Source organism: Lissotriton helveticus, chromosome 11 (assembly GCF_964261635.1).
Source record: "Lissotriton helveticus chromosome 11, aLisHel1.1, whole genome shotgun sequence".
Lineage (NCBI taxonomy): Eukaryota > Metazoa > Chordata > Amphibia > Caudata > Salamandridae > Lissotriton > Lissotriton helveticus.
In genome coordinates, this window is record NC_136072.1 from 376,731,238 (window position 1) to 376,751,966 (window position 20,729).

The 20,729-nt window shown below is 47.5% G+C and overlaps 1 long non-coding RNA gene across 1 annotated transcript in view; it reads left to right on the forward strand.

The window, feature by feature from the left end:
* LOC144791166 (uncharacterized) overlaps positions 1–20,303 on the forward strand; it is a 166,221-nt gene extending 145,918 nt beyond the window's left edge. Inside the window, exon 2 of the long non-coding RNA XR_013602316.1 lies at positions 19,912–20,303. This is a non-coding gene — a long non-coding RNA (uncharacterized LOC144791166). The remainder of the gene's footprint in view (positions 1–19,911) is intronic.
* Positions 20,304–20,729: the final 426 nt, after the last annotated feature.

The window sequence follows — 20,729 nt, forward strand, 5'->3', positions numbered from 1 at the left end:
GATAAAAGGGGGGTCCCAAAACGTGTTTTCCCCATGTTAATTTCCATAGGGCAGTCGGTCGCACTTTTAGCTCAAACGGCTGAATAGATTTTCACCAAACTTGGCAAAATTGTAGGGACTGGTAGCCCGATGTGCCTTTGCTATGTCTCAAGATATGTGCTCTAGTGGATTTTGAGTAATTTAGGTTCAAAAAAATGTATATATCTATAGCAGCTTACCGGTGAGCTTACCGGTGAGCTTACCGGTACACTTACCTCTAGAGCGCGAGCTGCATTCTGATTGGCTGCCAATGTCTGTCAACACTCCAAAACAGAAACTGTTGGCAGCCATCTTGTGCCTCGGTAGACTGAGGCACAGGAAAGCAGAAAAACAAACGTGTAGAACTCAAAAAAGGGGCAGGGTAGAAGCACCCCGACCCCCTAGACCTGCTCAGGGGGTCCCACAAGGACCCCCAAGGCAAAAAAAAAAAAAAAATTAAAATCGCGGGGTACGCGCACGGTACGCGTACCCCGACATTTACACCCAAAAAAAATTATTATTTTTTTTTTTTGCCTTTGGGGTCTTTGTGGGACCCCCTGAGCAGGCCTAGGGGGTCGGGGTGATTCTACTCTGGCCCCTTTGCGAGTTTCACACCTTTGTTTCACTGCTTTCTTGTGCCTTGGTTCTAACAAGGCACAAGATGGCTGCCAACACTTCCTGGTTTTGAGTGTTGACAGACAGTGGCAGCCAATCAGCATGCCTTCCCGAGAAAGCTGCATGGTCATTGGCTGTCAACACTTCTAACCAGGAGGTGTTGGCATCTATCTTGTGCTAGTGTTGACAGACAGTGACAGCCAATCAGCATGCCTTCCCGAGAAAGCTGCATGCTCATTGGCTGTCAACACTTCTAACCAGGAAGTGTTGGCATTCATCTTGGGTCTTAATAGACTGAGGCACAAAAAAGCAGAAAAACAAACGTGTAGAACACAAAAAGGGGGCAGAAACACCCTGACCCCTTAGGGTGCTCAGGTGGTCCCACTAGGATATTAATATATTTAAACGTTATCCGCTAATAGAATTAGCATTTAAAAAACCTTTGAAATTCACTGAAAAAACCATAGGTTTCAGGCCATATATAGTTAGGAATTAGCATTTAAAAAACCTTTGAAATTCACTGAAAAAACCATAGGTTTCAGGCCTTATATAGTTAGGAATTAGCATTAAAAAAAACTTGCAAATTCACTGAAAAAAACATAGGTTTCAGGCCTTATATAGTTAGGAATTAGCATTTAAAAAACCTTTGATATTCACTGAGAAAACCATAGGTTTGACACCAGTTATAGTTAGCTGAACATTTTACTCATACACACACACACCCCACACACATACCCCCACATACACACACCCCACACCCACCCCTCCCACACACACCCCCCACACATACCTCACACACCCACACCTCCACCCATACCCAAACACCCCACACACCCACACCCACACACACACCTTACACACCCACACCCCCACCTACACCCACACACCCCACACACCCCTACCCACACACACCTCACTCCCCCCACACACACACACCTCACAGACACACCCCACACATCCCCCACACACACCTCACCCCTCCCCCACACACACACACCTCTGACACACACCTCACACACACACACACCACACACACCTCACACACACACACACACACACCCACACACACACTCCTCTCACACAGACACACCCACACCCCCCCACACACACCCACACACACACATCCTACACACACACAACCCACACACATACTCCCCCCACACACACACCCCACACACACACCCCCACACACACACACACTCATTATTTTTTTTATTTTTTTGAGGGGGTGCCCCACACACATACCCCCCACACACACCCCACACACACCCACCCCCCCACACCCCCCCCCACCATACCTCATACACCCACACCTCCACCCATACCCAAACACCCCACACACCCACACCCGCACACACACCATACACCCCCACACCCCCACCTACACCCCCACACCCCACACACCCCCACCCACACACACCTCACTCCCCCCCACACACACACACACCTCACAGACACACCCCACACATCCCCCACACACACCTCACCCCCCACACACACACACCTCTGACACACACACCCCCCCCCACACACACACACACACCTCACACACACACACACACCCACACACACATTCCTCACCCCCACACACACCCACACACACACCCCCACACACACCCACCCACACACCCACACACACACCCCACACACACACCCACACATCCTACACACACACACCCCACACACATACCCCCCCCACACACACCCCCCCCACCCCTCCACACACACACACCACACACACACACACACTCATTATTTTTTTTTATTTTTTTGAGGGGGTGCGCGCCCCGGTGCACGTATCGGTACACGTACCGGTATGCGTACCCTGGAGAAAAAAAGAAAGACAGAGTTTTTTTTTAAATGTAGCATTTTTATATAAATTGGAAGTAGTTCTGAAAAGAACTGTTTTTTTATTCTTATTGTTTTATTTTTTTTATTGTTTTTTGTACCCCGCGACTTTAAAAAAAAATGTACATATTATTTTTTTTGCCATGGGGGTCCTTGTAGGGCCCCCTGAGCAGGCCTAGGGGGTCAGGGTGTTTCTACTCTGGCCCCTTTGCGAGTTTCACACCTTTGTGTCACTGCTTTCTTGTGCCTTGGTTCTAACAAGGCACAAGATGGCTGCCAGGGACACCCAGTATGCAAGGGGAATTAGTTCTCCCTCTTCAAACATGCACGGGGGCTGCGTTGCAGAGAGGTGTAAAAAGGGTGTGGCCTCATTACACCTCTATGCAATGCAGCCATCTGGCGCATACTGGAGGCTCCTGGTGGGCTAGTTGACCCCCTGGGACCCCCATTATGCAAGGGGAATTAGTTCCCCCTCTGCAAACGCGCCAGGCGGCTGCGTTGCAGAGAGGTGTAACAAGGGGCATAGCCTCATTACACCTCTGCAATGCAGCCCCCTGGCGCATACTGGAGGTTCCAGGTGGGCTAGTTGGCCCCCAGGGGACCCCAGTATGCAGGGGGAATGAGTTCCCCCTCTTCAAACATGCACGGGGCTGCGTTGCAGAGAGGTGTAAAAAGGGCCGTGGCTTAATTACACCTCTCTGCAATGCAGTCCCCTGGTGCATACTGGAGATTCCTGGTGGGCTTTCAGGTCTTATATAGTTAGGAATTAGCATTAAAAAACCTTTGAAATTCACTGAAAAAATCATAGGTTTCAGGCCATATATAGTTAGGAATTAGCATTTAAAAAAACCTTGCAAATTCACTGAAAAAACCATAGGTTTCAGGCCTTATATAGTTATGAATTAGCATTTAAAAAACCTTGCAAATTCAATGAAAAAACCATAGGTTTCAGGCCTTATATAGTTATGAATTAGCATTTAAAAAACCTTGCAAATTCAATGAAAAAACCATAGGTTTCAGGCCTTATATAGTTAGGAATTAGCATTTAAAAAACCTTGCAAATTCACTGAAAAAAACATAGGTTTCAGGCCTTATATAGTTAGGAATTAGGCACAAGAAATCATAAAAACAAACGTGTAGCACACAAAAAGGGGGCAGGGTAGAAACACCCTGACCCCCTAGGGCTGCTCAGGTAGTCCCACTAGGATATTAATATATTTAAACGTTATCCGCTAATAGAATTAGCATTTAAAAAACCTTTGAAATTCACTGAAAAAACCATAGGTTTCAGGCCATATATAGTTAGGAATTAGCATTTAAAAAACCTTGCAAATTCACTGAAAAAACCATAGGTTTCAGGTCATATATAGTTAGGTATTAGCATTTAAAAAACCTTGGAAATTCACAGAAAAAACCATAGGTTTCAGGTCATATATAATTAGGTATTAGCATTTAAAAAAACATTGAAATTCACTCAAAAAACGATAAGTTTTAGTGGTGTTATAGTTAGCTGGACATTTTACTCATACAAAACCATTGAAATTGCTCCTATATAGTTAGTTGGACTAACTATATTTCGCGCACCCGCAATCCACTGCTGATGATGTCACATATTACATCATTCATGACATGGTCAGTGACATCACTGATGACATCACTGATGACATCTCAAATGACATCACTGATGACATCACTGATGACATCTCATTTGACATCACTGATCATATCACTGATGATATCATTCATGTGATAATACGATGCACCTCCTCACACTCTAATATAACCTTAATATAACCTAGGTCTACACACACATCCACTCATTCACCCATACAATCACTCATACATACAGTCACTCATCAATACAATACTATCATATGCACTTATACACCTATAGAGACACTCACACACTTTCACTCATCCATGGAGTTTCTCACATACCTAGTCAGTCATGCAAAGAATCAATCACACTCCCATTTCCTCATCTATACAGTTATACACACAACACCTTACTTATTCAAACATATACTAACACATACTTACTCTCTTAAACAATCACTGATACAAGTACACATTGATCCATACAGCCACTTGCATAATCACTGGCTCTCATGTATAGGCATTTATATATACCAACTCTCACATGCACTGTGTTTTACATATGTACTTACTTGGACATGTAGCACTGAGATATACATTCACTCACCAACACACCAATGCACACAGTAAACCGCCCATACAGCTGTTTCCACACCTCCCAGTCACCCACACACAGACACAGTCTCATATACAAATACTTGGGCAACCAATCAATGACCCATATAGCCACTCATATAGCTACTGATCAACACATACAGCATCTTACACAACAGCAGACATACTGATGCACACATTCAGACAGTTTAGTCACTAACCCATGCATTCAGTAAGACACATTTAATCACTCACTCACTCATACAGTCAGTCACGCACCTACCAAATCCTTCATCCAGACACTTATACATCTACTCATTCTTCAATATGTAAAACATATTTACACTTTACAGAAACACACAGTCACTGGATGATGTCATCAGTGATGTCATTTGAGATGTCATCAGTGATGTCATCAGTGATGTCACTGACCATGTCATGAATGATGTAATATGTGACATCATCAGCAGTGGATTGCGGGTGCGCGAAATATAGTTAGTCCAACTAACTATATAGGAGCAATTTCAATGGTTTTGTAAGAGTAAAATGTCCAGCTAACTATAACACCACTAAAACTTATCGTTTTTTGAGTGAATTTCAATGGTTTTTTAAATGCTAATACCTAATTATATATGACCTGAAACCTATGTTTTTTCAGTGAATTTCCAAGGTTTTTTAAATGCTAATACCTAACTATATATGACCTGAAACCTATGGTTTTTTCAGTGAATATATATATATATATAAACAAAGGTTTTTCCGGTATAGTTTTACTTCTTAGTGGAAAAACAGGACTCGCACTCCACGTTACTGTTGTAAACAGGTGATTTCTTTATTTTGGCTGACGCGTTGCGAGCGAAAGCTCTTTGTCACAAGCCAATTTTCCACCACCAGTGGACACCATTTAAAACAATGTATTTACACGTGATAGAGGTAGGACCCGTCTTCCCCCATCGCCATGGAAAAAAGACTACAAAGTTCACAAAATTAAAGGGCAGACTAATTGCCAGAAAATTAACATATATATATATATATATATATATATATATATATATATATATATATATATATATATATATATATATCATGCATTTTTGCAGTTTCATTATGAATTGTTTGGAAAACATGAGGCTGTTCACAGAGATAAAGCTATCTTTAAGCCAAACCTAAAAGATAAACATGGAATAGCTGTATATTGTTGCCCCGTCCCAAAGTCTAAATGTGTACTGTAATTCTAAGAAAAAAGTCCCAAGAGTCTGAATGTTTCCCTCACGCTAAGTATGAGGGATTAACTCAAGGAACCTTCCCAGTCCCACGCCCGCCCTAGAACGTCAACATAAGGCGCAGTTCCATACGAAATGGGACATGCGGCCCAGACCTTACAACTCGATCCTTTGAATGGCTGCATCTGACGGTCAAGCCTTTAATCAAACTCAAACTGCAATGATTCACGTTCGAGCACATTCGGTTCACCCAGGATTATTCCTGCGTATTGTGTTACTTCTCATTTCTGAATTGCATTTTTCCCTCATGTTATTTCAGCACGCAATAACGGTTGATCTTCCAAATTTCAAAATGGCAGTTGTTCTGGATTTTTTCCCTCAGGTTGCCCTTTTATATTCTTCCCTTTCTTTTTCTTTCAAGGATTTGTGTATTTATGTTTGCTACTAAAAGCATTTGTGAAATAATGCATGATTTTCAATGCCAAACCTTTTCACTGGCACGCAGCCCGGCCATCTTCAATGCTTCATGCAAGGCTCTTCTCTTAACCTCGTTTGATGAATATCAAGGCGTGGACATATTGGTTCACAGAATTCGTCCTTGGCGCACAATACATTTTGTCTACTATAACAAATGGGTTACTAAACCGCCTTGGACTTCGGATTCCTCCCTGATTCAAGTAGTATTCTCCAACCTCGCGTCCTTCTCATAAGTAAGTTTGTACATTAACTAGCATGCTCTTTCCACTCACTGCACCCATCCAACTGAGGAGAACCTTCAGCTACGGGGTGATGTCCTGAAGTCCTGGGTCCCGATTCACAAAGAGCCTCTGCAGCTGTGGCGCAGTATCCGCAGTCGTGGCAGATTCTCCGCAGTGGGAAATTCCATTGTGGATATTCCACCATGAGTGCGGAGACTCCCCCACAACTGCAGAGCATCCGCTACGACTGTAGAGACTCAGCCACGACTGCAGAGCCTCCTCCACGACAGTGGAGGCTCTTTGTGAATCAGGCCCTTAGTGTTGTCTTCTTCCACCCGCTGCCTTCTCTTCTAAAGCACAATGGCGACTTCAACAATGGGCCCTGGCACATCTGCAAATTTGTTTGCAATGACTTGTCCACTTGCTAGCATGGCATTTATTCTGATGTAAGGGGAATTGGATTGAATCTCATACGAGTTTCAGCATTTCGCATGTTGGTTAATCTGTTCTCCGAGAGGGCCCATGAAGCTTAGTACCAGTTAGTTGAGCATCTTTACTCTTCCTGAACCGGTGAAGCTGCAGAGTTTTGTAGTACCAGAGCCTGTGGCAGGCTTCGGTGCCCTTTTTAAGATGAGCATTTTCAATTACTGTGTCTAAATATCAGTATTGATCTGATATTTTGGGCAGTTTCGCACTGCCACGTAGGCCAACTTGAAAGGCCCAGTTGGCCTGTGGGCAGGGGCGGAGCTAAAACACAGCACACACACTGGCTCTTTCAGGCTGGCCCAACTGGAAGTGTTAAACTGCTGGATAGACCAGTCCAGATTTGCCGAACATTAACCCGTCATGCACATGTATACGTAATATATCTAGTCACTAGAACTATTTCCCCTAACTCATGGAGTCCCTGGATGTGTGAATGTGTCTTATGATTTAGGATCCGAATATAAGAGAAGCCTATCAGCAAACACTTAACTTTTTCTTGAGTCTTAAATTATCCCAGCAGTGTATCTTACCCTTAGCCTGCCACACAACTACCAAAGGCATGAGCCATTCAGTTGCCTACCCAACCCTTATCATTCCTACTCCTGCACAGCAACGATTTTCTTTGCGACTGCCTCTCTGAAGGACCCAGGAACATATTGCACCGTGCACCCTGCAGTTGGGCTTCCCTGCTCACCTGCATGCTGTGGGTAAGGCAGTTCCTTCTTCTCAGTGTACTAAAAAGGAGAGATTTCCAGTGTGAGAAGTGTCACTGGCCTTATCTCTCCTTCTACATGAAGCAGCAAAAATCAATAAAATGTACTTTCCTTTGACCCAATTCATTTCAGACAATGTGTTTTATACAGCACTAGCATCAACTACTGGTCCCACTATGCTGTGTTCATTATCTGTACGTGACACAGAAGCAACATCAAGTATCTTTTATCACAGTATTAAATTAAATTCAGTTGTAAATGTATGGCACCTGCAAGATGTGTAAGTGACCTTTATATTAAAGCCAAAGAAGTAGTAGAGTAGTAGCTGTGCCAGGTTTTGCATGGGCCATTGGTTCAGTGGCTGTCTGTCCACTGCTGACCCATTTGCGACTGTTCCTCACGACTGTATGTGCTCAAATTATACCTTTAGTTGTAAACTCTTCCCAAATAGGATCGTCCAGTATCACCATGGTTGTAAGCAATTAGAGTGACTGGTATGGGCAGCTCTTTCTTGTCCAGAATGGCCACACCACTGTGAGGGGCCATGCATTACTTTCAGAGTAATTCCATCTCTTCGTTCTGTATGTTCAAAGGGTTCTGAGCCTTGTAGCTCTTTCGCACAGCTGTTTCCCCTGCCAAGGGATTAGAAGAGAGAGATGTACCTATGGCTCTCATCTAAGCAGATGTAAAGAATACTACTGATAAAAGTCATTTGAATGACTCTGTAACTTCCCTGTTGAACCATGGAGACAGAAATAGTCAGAGATTTATCTTTCTGGTTACACCAGAGGAGAATGTAAGAAAGTGTTGCATGGGTGCAACAATAAAACCATTTTAGACAACCCATTCTAGCCAAATGGTTTCTGGTCAAGTGAAGACCGCCAGATCCACATGAAGCTAAATTAAGCACAAACCTTGAGAAATAGATGATATGTTGCTTAACCCTTAAATAAATTAATCAGCGTCTCTTCCTGCTTCTATATGTGATTCTTCCAAGTCTACAGTGCTGGAGGTCTGGGTGTGTATTATGATACCCCCATTATAGAATTCTTCTTGATAGAGGTGGACTGAGAGTTAAAGAATGCTACTGGGGGGGCACCACCAGGAGCAGGTGTCTCTCCTCTGATGCATTATATCAACTTGACAACATAGTCATTTTGGTGTTTCATTCTTTATATTACCTTGAGGTCATGTTGGAACAATGAGTGGGGAACAGCATAGTCCTTCAACATAAAGATGAGGTTGATGACATTAACATTCCTACATCGTTTACCTCTAAGTTACCTCCAAACTACTGTAACCATTAGAGTGATGGCCAACATATACATCAGTTAATGCTTAAGGTGGGATGTCAGGCTTTTTCTCAGGTCCATGAAGTGGTAAGGATCATTGAACTGAATCAAAGGTGGCACTGCAAACGTCACCTTCTCAGCAAGATACAGAGGCCCAGATTTAGGTACCTGTCACACAAAGCAGCACCACACCCAAAATTGCTGTTCTTCATTGCGTGACAGGGGAGAGGAGGAAATTGCCATATCTGCAGAGATATGACACTCTCCTCCTCTCTCCCTAGCACCTGCACAGTATTTTGCTGCAGAGTGCCAGCACACACCTTTGCGCCACGGTGCGAAGGTGTCTGCATGAGTCTAGCATAGGTTTTGTACCAGAAGGATACCTTACCAGTCCAATTATGCTTAGACTAAATTTAAAACTTTTCCTACTTTGGGTGTATGTGTGCTTTACAGTGCAGCACACATGCAAAGTCAGAAAAGAAAGGATAAATGAAAGCATTTCTCCTTTAACACCTGTTTCAAGTGGCATTGTTTAGCACAAAGCTCTACTAATGTTAGTAGATAGGGTTTTGCGTCAACAGCCATGGATGGTAACATGGACCTGCCTGTAGAGAGCCACCCGACCTCTCTACAACAATGTAGCAAACACACACACGCATGCATACACCCTCGGGACGGGCACGCCCCGAGGTATATAATAAAAGGGCGGAAGATCGCTCGGGGTCTTTCCAGCATACCCTCTAACTATTGTGTGTGTGTGTCATTACTATAGCCCGTAATTGCACACGTGCTAGGCCCCGACCTCGCACCTTACATTGGCGACGAGGCCGGTACCGCCCCCGCGCGTGCCTGGCCGCCTGCTGGAGCAGTCCGCTCCCTACCTGTTAGCCCCCACCTGCTGTGGCCGCCTGGCGCTGTCCCTGGCCGCGGAGCTCGCCCGCCGGCCTGGTGTTCCTGCTCGCTGGAAGCTCCCGCCCACGCGCCTCCCGTCACGGAGCGTGTTCAGCCGGCGGGAGCTGTGCCTGCTGTCCCTCCTGGCTCCCGGGTGAGTGCACCGTCCCTGCGGCCTGGCCTGGGCCCCCCCGCGCTGCGCGCGTCACTGCCTGGGGGCTCGCCCTGTGCTCTGGCGCGTTGCGCGAACGCGCGCTCTCCTCCAGACGCGCTGCCCCGGCGGGAGAGGGGTGAAGAGGGGAGACGCTGCACGTCTGCCCCTGGCCTGTGAACACGTGGAGCCTCCAGCGCCCTGTGCGTTACGTCGGTGCTCTCTGGCCCTGCACCCTCGCCTCTCCACCGGAGCTGTGCTCTGTTCTGAAACAAAGGGAGGAAATAACCGAAAGATACATTCGATATAAAAGCAAGGTGGACAGAGACATTACTGCAGCACACTGTCACACGCTGGTGGAAATCCAATAAGCATTGGCAACACCAACGGTCCCTGAAGGTGTAATACGAAAGGCCTACCACAGATACCCTGTATAAAGCGCCTACCACGACACTTACTCCCTGCCCCATACCAGGTCACACGGCCCAGTGACAAGGGGGAGTAAGTCCAGTGAGGGGACACAAGAATGACAGATAACGCTACTGGGAGCGCGGCCGCTGTGCCTGCCACCAATGCAGCCCAACCTGGACCCGCTGGCCCACTTCAACGCCGCGATGCTGACACACACGTAATCAATCACGCCCACACAGGGGTGGCCCCCATTCCCCCGTTTAGCGAAACGGCGGACCCCGCAACGGCGGCACCGCGGTGGAAAGCGTGGCTGGGGCGTCTGAACCTATATTTCAAAGGAACCAGGGAAACGGATGACACCGTGAAGAGATCGCTCTTGATCCTCTACGGGGGCCCGGAAATATATGACCTCTTTGAGTCTCTCCCGAACACTGGAGAGGAAGATGATTACGACGCGGCGGTGAACGCACTCAACACCCATTTTGATCCCCAAGTAAACACTGACTATGAAAAATTTAAATTCAAGCGGGCGTGGCAAACGGAGACTGAGTCAGTGGACATGTACTACGCTAGGCTGCGCCGGCTGGCCAGCAGCTGCCCATTCACCGACCCGCGCGAGGAAATTAGGGACCAAATCATTGTGGGGTGCAAGTCCAAACTACTCCGAAAGCTTATCCTCAGACAACCGGGAATTACGTTAGACGCCATCCTTGTCCTCGCTCGCTCTCATGAACTGTCAGACTCAAGAGCGGATGAAATGGAGTTGGCGCTTCGGTCCCCCATGGCTCCACCAGCCACGCCCAAAATGGCGCCCATCAAGGAAGAAACAGTAGACGCCATACAAAGGAGACCGCAAGGGGGACGCGCACGACAGTGGCAATCCCGGGATGCTCAATGCGCATACTGTGGTGGAGACCATGCAGCAACAGCAGTATGCAACGCAAAAGGAAAGATCTGTTCAAAGTGAGGGAGACTCAATCACTTTGCCGCCGTGTGCCAAGGAGGAAGATATAGGCCCAATGCCCCCAGGTCACGAGGTGGGTATGGGCCTCGGTCGCTGACATCAAGGGTGAGACGACTATCGCTGGAACCAGAACACCCACCTCCCGACACACACGCTCAAGACAGGAGGCCACACTATGAAGATGAGGACGACGACGAAGTGTATGTGATATCATATGTCAGCCGGATCTCCACCCGAAAGAGACCACCCCCCATGTGCACCATATCAGTGGAAGGCTCGGAGATCAGAGCGCTCATCGATACCGGAGCTTCAGTGAATGTAATGGACTCCGATCAGTATGAACAAATGTCGCCCCGACCTCCACTTGCCCCGTCAAACACCCGAATATACACATATGGGGGCACGGAACCCCTGCCGCTGCGCGGAGTCATCTGCACTACTATCAGCAATGGAGAATACACCACGGAGGCGCGGTTCCACATTACCGAAGGAAAGAAAGGCACACTGCTCAGCTGCAATACTGCTGAAGATCTGGGACTGGTTTTCTTCGCCAACCAAGTTCATCAATCGCACGCAGACAACATGCTACAAGAATTCCCCGCATTGTTCAGTGGCCTCGGAAAGCTCAAAGGCAAGAAAGTCAAACTGCACATAGACACCTCCATACGTCCCGTCGCCCTGAGACACAGAAGGGTGCCATTCAATCTCCGCTCTCAGGTGGAAGAAGAGCTCAAAAGACTTGAAGATCTAGACGTCATCAAGAAGGTGTCGGGACCGACCCCCTGGGTATCCCCGCTGGTGGTGGCCCCCAAACCCAAGCAGCCGGGCGCCATCAGGCTCTGCGTCGACATGAGGTTGCCGAATGCCGCCGTGAAAAGGGAGCGTCACATCACGCCCACAATGGACGACATCGTCGCCGACCTCAACGGGGCGAAATGGTTCTCTAAACTCGACCTCAATGCGGGATACCACCAGCTGGAACTTGAACAAGGAAGCCGATACATCACGACTTTCTCTACTCATGTCGGGCTCCGGCGATACAAGAGGCTGAGCTTCGGGGTGTCATCGGCGGCCGAGGTATTTCAGAACGCGATTAGAGAGGTACTCTCAGGGCTGAGCGGGGTGATCAATCTGAGCGATGACATCCTCATCTACTCGAACACGCTGGAGGAACACCATGCCCATCTACGGGCCACCCTACAGAGACTCCAAGAACACGGGTTGACCCTCCACCGAGCAAAGTGCTCGTTCTATCAGGAAGCCATTGATTTCTTTGGCTACAGGTTCACCCGCGAAGGGCTCCGAATGGACCCGAAGAAAGCAGAAGCCATCCGGAATGCAAGCACACCCCGGAACCCATCCGAAGTGAGAAGCTTCCTCGGGATGGCCACGTACTGTGGCCGATTCATACCCAATCTAGCAGATCTGGCCGAGCCCCTCCGTGCACTCACAAGGCAGGATCAGGAGTGGGAATGGACATGCGCGGCGAATCAAGCCTTCCAGGATGTCAAGACGAGCCTTCTGGATAAGGCCACGATGGCTTACTTCCAACCACGCAGGAAAACCGAACTGATCGTAGACGCCAGCCCTGTAGGCCTCGGTGCAGTCCTGCTCCAAGAATATGGCCTGGATGAGTGGAGGCCTGTGGCGTACGCGAGTAAAACCCTCACAGACACTGAGACTCGGTACGCTCAGATCGAGCGAGAGGCGTTAGCCATCAAGTGGGCCTGCCACCATTTTCACCTTTACCTCTCTGGCCAGAATTTCACAATCGTAACTGATCACAAGCCACTCCTGCCACTATTCACGGGGTCCTCCAGGCTCGCTCCCCCGCGAATCAAGCGGTGGGAAGTCCAGCTGCAAGGCTACAATTTTGCTCTGATCTTTCGAATGGGTGCTCACAATCCTGCGGACTATCTGTCCAGGCACCCGGTCGTGACCAAGAAGGCGCTCCCACTTGCGGATGGGCAAGTTGCGGAGGAGTTTGTACACATGGTGTCCCTAGCCGCCTGCCCAGACACTCTCACCCTGCCGGAGATAGGGGAAGCCACCGCTGCCGATGAGACACTGACCCGAGTCAAGAAAGCTTTTGAAAACGGAAGCTGGACTCGATTCCTGGATGGAGTGCAAGGGCTGCGACCAGAAGCGAGACACGCACGGCAACAACTATGGCAGATCCGCCATGAGTTGAGCGTTGGAGATGAAGGAATCGTGCTGCGAGGACACCTCATCGTTGTGCCTGCAAGTCTCCAGCAACACATGCTCACGATAGCTCACGTGGGCCACCAAGGGATGGCCAAAACGAAAGCCCGATTGCGCAACAAAGTGTGGTTCCCAGCCATGGACCGCATGGTGGACGACATGGTGCGATCCTGCCACGCCTGCACCATCACCGGTTCGCATCCAGCTCCGGCCCCGATCATCACGGAAGAAGCGGCAACAACCCCCTGGACTCAGCTGAGCATCGATTTCGGGAGCTTCCCGGATGGTCGACACACCTTGGTGGTGCTGGACTCTTTTTCAAAATTTCCTGTCGTAGAACTCCTCACCTCCACAGCGTTTGGGCAAGTCAAGAAGGCGCTGGATCACATCTTTGCCACAATGGGGCTCCCAGATGAAGTGAAATCGGACAACGGGCCGCCTTTTCAAGGGAGGGAATTCCAAGCGTATCTGGAAGGACTGCGGATAAAGCACCGGAAAATCACCCCTTTGTGGCCACAAGCAAATGGCGAAGTGGAAAGATTCATGAGGACCCTCAATAGGGCCCTCCGTATCGCTGTGAACAATGGAAGTGACCCAGAAGTCGCTTTAGACCAATTTCTAAGTGCGTATAGACAGACTCCCCATAGTACCACCCAATGTGCTCCCGCACATATTCTGTTCAAAAGAGCCCCAAGGGGAAACATCCCAACATCCTCCACCTGGACACCGGAAATGAGAGACAGTGACGCGATCCAGTCACGAAGAACCGTCACAAATCAAAAGGCCAGCGAGGGGAGACGCGCAAGACGACCTGAGCTACAGGAAGGAGACACCGAGGTGGTACAAGATCGTCACCCAGGGTGGAAATTCAGAACTCCATTTGAACCGGAAAGATGGACAGTTGAAAAGATTCGAGGAACGATGGTGACCGCCCGCCTAGGCCAACAGACTGTTACCCGCAATGTGTCCTGTTTCAAAAGAGTAGGGAGACCGGACGGCAATCCCAGAGACACTGAAGAGACAAATGGGGCAGAATCTGGCCGTCAGGACGACGTAGGGCCCGGGGGGCAATGCTCGGTGTCCCGCCGGAACCCCGACAGGTCAGGCGAAGATATCCATCAACCCATCATTCCCCGAGGTGAAGCATCTGAGCCGACACCCTCGGCCCAAGACGGTGACGCAACCCCGGCCGGGGCTGCTGGATCTCCTGTCCGTCACAATCACCGATACCACCTACGGCCCAACCCCGGCCCCAGTCAGAGGCTATGAGACTTTGTGTGTACCTCACCGTAGCCAAGCGGAAAGCAGTCCGGCAAGTGAACTAAATTGAAGGAGGGATGTAGAGAGCCACCCGGCCTCTCTACAACAATGTAGCAAACACACACACGCATGCATACACCCTCGGGACGGGCACGCCCCGAGGTATATAATAAAAGGGCGGAAGACCGCTCGGGGCCTTTCCAGCATACCCTCTAACTATTGTGTGTGTGTGTCATTACTATAGCCCGTAATTGCACACGTGCTAGGCCCCGACCTCGCACCTTACACTGCCCATGCACCAACTATGGCACGCCCCTTGATGGAGGACAACACAAAGCATTGTTTCGTGCTGGTTTGTGTTATGTTTTCATTCTTACAAATCAACGCAAATACCAATTTGTGTTGGTTTGTAAATCCCCAAAAAGATTTTGTGAGGGGTCTGCATAAAAAAGTAACTCAAACCCGACGCATGGGTCTAAGTGCGTCTTCCTCAAAGAAATGCTGGTCTTATAATGCCTCCTTGACTCTGCAGGGTAGCTTTGTTGAACAGTGTAGGCCCAGATAATGGTAGGTGATGTCCAGGTTAAGATTAAATAGAGTATAGCACAGTCACAACAGTCTCAATAACTACAGAATGTCAACTAGGCCTATTACTTTGAAAAGAGAATAAGTGGATTTAACTTATCATATAAGCAATAACAAAACTAATTTAAAGAAATTACACAAATCACGGATCATCAATACTGACCACTTAATTAATACTAAAACTTCAGATTTTGTTTATAATCGATGTTCTCTTCGTAAACCTCTTAACAAATATAGGCATTGCAATCCTTTCACAGGAAACAATGCACTAATGCTGTCTGGAGCGGGTGGGGATCAGGACACCGATCACCTTCCTCCCTAAAAAATATGACTTCTACTGTGCTGTTTGCAGTCGCTCTACTGACTTTAAACCTCTCTTCACACATTGCTTGGCTTCCAGTTATGTCTCCGCTGCAGACTGCGCCTGTTGCAAATGCTAAGTGCAGGCTGTAACCCAAACGGTTAATCAAAAACAAAGTGCCACTGGTTTACAAGCATCCCGCTGCGCTGTAATATGTGCCTGCATTGTCATCCTAATCATACGGCATGGAACAGGAGGCTTTCATTCTTTTACACTGCATTGAATGCTTGTCTGCAGGCGGAGGAACACACGCCAGGCGGCCTGACCGCTGGGAGATGGCGTGCCAGCCTTTTCGTGCTTGATTTCTGTGACTGTGCAGTTGGCGGATAAAGTGGAAAGGCACAGAGGCCTTTCAGCTTTGTGTTTTTACCCTTTATTAAACCAATAGGGCAACGGAAAAGGGGTGCTCACATTTTCTATTCGAGTCTCCTGAAGTCACAATGTGAAGGGGAGATGGTCCGACAAGCAACAACAGAGCGCAGTAAAACTTCTAAGATGTGACCTAGGGGCATATTACCAAGGGCATTATCGCCGCATTAGCGGGACTTTTTCCCGCTAATGCGGCGATAATTTTATCGCCCTATTACCAAGCTGTCGCTAACACCAGTTAGCGACAGCTTGTAGGCGATAGCGGGCATTTGGGGTCCCACTTTGCATGTCAGCGATAATTATTGCTAATGACATGCAAAGTGGGCATGCCAAGATGTTAGCGACTGAAAACAGTCGCTAACATCTCTAACTCCTATTAACAACTTTTGGAAATATTCGTGCTAAGCGCGAATATCTCCAAAAGCTAACGCCTGCTAAAAGCAGTTCTTAGCCATGTTATCCAATGGAAGGTGGATAACATGGCTAAGAGCATTGTCACGATAATGCATGAATATCGCTGATTTTTCAGCGATATTCATGCATTTCGCAGGATTTTTACCGCTTTTGAGATAAACCTTGATAATATCAAGGTATCTCAGCGGTAAAAATCCTCGGTGCTCGGCGATATTTTCTTCCCGCTAACCAAGCAATAGCAATAATTATTGCTATTGCTTGGTAATATGCCTTCTAGTGGTGATCTGTGGATCGAGTAGAGCTCCATTCTCTAATCCCAGCTCCCCCGGTTGACCACCTTGTGTGTTCTTAGGAAAATTGTGTTACATCCACCACTGTATCTGCCAAAATAGGTAACACCTAGAAGCAGCATTTATTGATAAATTAAAAACGAAATAAAAAACGGTGTGCTTTGACAGCGGGAATACCCACTGTGCTCAGACTCGACACTGGTCATGGTTCATGAGTTTAACACCTTCATACAGCAGTCCCTTACTCCTATGGACATGCCACCAGACATATTTAGAAGACTCAGGTGTCCTGTGCTACCACGCCTTTCCTAACACCGTAAAAATCAAGGGTATATCCCAAGATGCAACAGTCATTGAGGAGTGGCATTAACTGAAAAAGGTTGCCAAACACTGTAGAAGATTTGAAACACTCGGTCTAAAAAGAGGTCAGCTCACTGTCTTTTTACTCATATTCACTCACGACAAACAAATTCCTTCTGTAGATTTCGATGAATCAACCTCTTTTCAAACCTACATTACCAACCCAAAAAAGATAATTCCTTGTTCTGTGCTCTTGACAGGACAAAGTGCTCAGAGTGTGCCCAAAAGTGTGGTGTGTATTTGCCCTAACAGGCCATAATGTGCAAAGACCTTAACCACTAGAGGGCACTCTGCATTTTGAGGCAACACTGCGCGATGTGATGTTCAAAGTGGTTTCTAAGTTTACAACGACCTCTAAATGAAAGAGGTATCAGTGACTGTAGTGGAGATGAATATGTACTGGCCATGTATACTGCTAAACAGAAGTCAGCAAGCCAGAAGGGGCATCAACTCTGAGCTTGACAAGTCATTTTCAGATGAGAGGTGGGTATTAAGTAAGAGTCCTTTATTAGGTCTGGCTTGACAGCATAGCTGTCTGCATAGCCTATTGCTACCAATTCTTAAAAAATACGCAAAATGTGCTATGGCTCCAATCAGAGGAGTTTTACTCAATCATCACATGCTATTGGCTGTCCAATTTATCATTCCACATTCTACAGAGTGTTTGCATTGCCATGTATGAGGGACTGTTTTACATCATAAAAGTACTCTGAATCATGGCGCATTCAATTTTCTGTTCAATGAATGCATTGCATATAGAATGCAGTCGTTTTCTGATTTGTTTTCACACTGTTACAGACTTCTTAAATGTTTTAGTACGTGAAATGTAAACCAGACCGAATGGCTTTGTCAGTGCTTGTTGAATGAGGGATGTCTCTCTCTTTTTCGCTCCCCGTCTCTCTCACCTACTTGCAAGCACTCTCTTGCTCTCTGTCTGCCACTCACCCCCACCCACCATTATCTTCTATCTGCTCCTTAGTCTGTCTCTGCCTGTGTCTGTTCTCAAAGTAAGTGTTCCGCAATGTGGCTGCCACTGAATAAATGTCCCGCCACCTCTTCAATGTGCAGGTGGCTCACTCAGATCTTTAAAATACATTCTGACGGAGCTGCGGGGGAATATGGGGATCTTACGACTTTCCCCCATGGGGATCTCTGCAGCCTTGCACTTGCCCTATCAGAATCAGGAACCAGCTATTATAATTTGCTGACACAAACCTAAATTATTCTATTCTCAGCGAGAGGGATGGAGGGAATGGTTGGAAGGGGCACTTTTCAGTGAGGAGCCCAAAACTGTGCAAGCTGGCTGCTGTCGAAACAGATCCTTTAAGTAGGCGTCAACCTGACCTGCCAGGCGAATGTGAATTCATGCAGGGTTTGACAAGGGTACTATTTGTTGCTCTACTACTAGTTTGTCTCTTCTTGCCTAACCTAGGGGCCGATTAGGATTGCGTTTTTTCCACATCCTCCGGGCTGGCGGAAGTGTCCGCCGGCCCGGAGGATGCGGAAAAACCGCTGCGGAGGCTTCAAAGACCCCCCGCCAGATTAGGATGGCTGGGGTGTCGGGAAGACCGTCCGCAGCTTTTCCGCCGCGGTCGCCTTCCGACCGCGGCGGAAAAGCTCTAACATGGCTGGCGGTGTCTATCAGACACCGCCAGGCATATTAGGATGTTGGTGGTCCTATGCCTTTCCACGGCGGCATTTCTGCCGTGGAAAGGCATACAGTCTTTTCTTTGGGGGCCCGTTGTGGGCCCCCAGGGGTGAAGGGGGGTGGGGGTGCACATGGGGGGTACCTATGGTACCCCCCTGCCTTTGCGTGCACGAAGCGGCAGGCACCACGCGGTGCCTGCCGCTTTGTGCATGCAAATGCACTGCTTTCACTTTTAACATTGCGGCGGGTGCTGCTTCAAGCAGCTCCCGCCGCAATGTTAAAAATACAGGATGTGACCGCCAGGGTGGCGGTCACATCCTAATTTGCACGGAGGGACCGCCGCTGCCCCTGCGGACGGTCCCTCCTACTCTGGGGTGGTGGACGGACGCAGGTCCGTCCGCCATCCTAATCAGCCCCTTAATGTTGAGCATAGGATTGCAGACAATTGTGGTTTTTTTTCTTGGGGGTGGGGGGGAGTTTTATATAGGGAAACCTCCACTCGAATCATAGCGCTTTACATGAGCACCAGTTGCCTTACTTAGGAATACATTCATTTTTTGTTAGGCATGGGGAGATTAAGTGATTTGCCTAGAATCACCGGCTGTTGAGTGTCCATACCGAGACTCGAACCGGTCCCCCAGCTTCCAGGTCAACCCCTCTAACCTTAGGACACATGCTCTCAATGACCAGAAGTGCTCATTAGACCCATTTAGTTCAGCTCTCCTTATTTTCACGAATGTTATCTCTCTTTGGTTGTCCTACATTCAATACTGTATCTCTATTCTATGCTAATTAGGAACATTGGCTTTCATATAGAATTGTCTGGCTATTGGAAATGGACACCACCCTGTCTTAGATCACAATCATAAACCTACGCTGTCAGACTTGCTGCTCATTTTGTGTTTCTGCCTTTTCTTTTCAGTGCACCTTACTGAATAACTAATTCCGCAAAGACATTGGGCTCCAGCGAAAAAAGGATGCCTAGTAAGAGAACATCTCCAACTAGGTCAAAATGGGTTCAATGCCAAGTGAACTTGTTAAAAGGATGTCAGAGCCAGACCCTTGGGAGCACGGAACCTGCCAAGCACACCATCGCACTACCATCTAAGCGTGCGCCCTGCTGCCTCCCCATGCCACAGGAACGTCTGTACATAAATAGAAATGTTATTTGCACCAGTGTCTATTATTTCCCCTTACCCCTTCTCTTTTCTTTTTCCGATCTGTCGACCGTGCTGAATTGTTGGCGTTTGTATCGGTTAAAAAATTTCAGAAAAAAATATTGTATTAATAAAGAAACTTGCACTCAACAAAGTACATTAAAGTAGTAAAAGGAAGTGTTTATTTTTTGGTGAGTAAAATAATGTCACTCTCTACTCTCCAGGATGTATTTCTTTATTCTACAGGGACTGTAAGGAGCATTAGGGAGCGGGTTCACCAATCACACCTATTAGCAATTGTATTCAAACAGGAGGTGAAGTGTACGCAGTCTAGAGGCTGCATCGAATCCAAGATAGTGCTGTGTTGTAATGCCTCTTGCCGATCACTGTTTGATAAACAACTCATCTTCACACATCCAGCAAAGAGGTGTAGCCATGTAGCTGGAAAATTAACTGCAACCACGACACAAACATTCACTATGTACAAAGAATGCCAACAATGCAGACATTGTAAGACAAGCAATTACATCCGTTCACTTCATGGCACCCACCTCCACAGTCAGATACTGATTTACCGAATAGA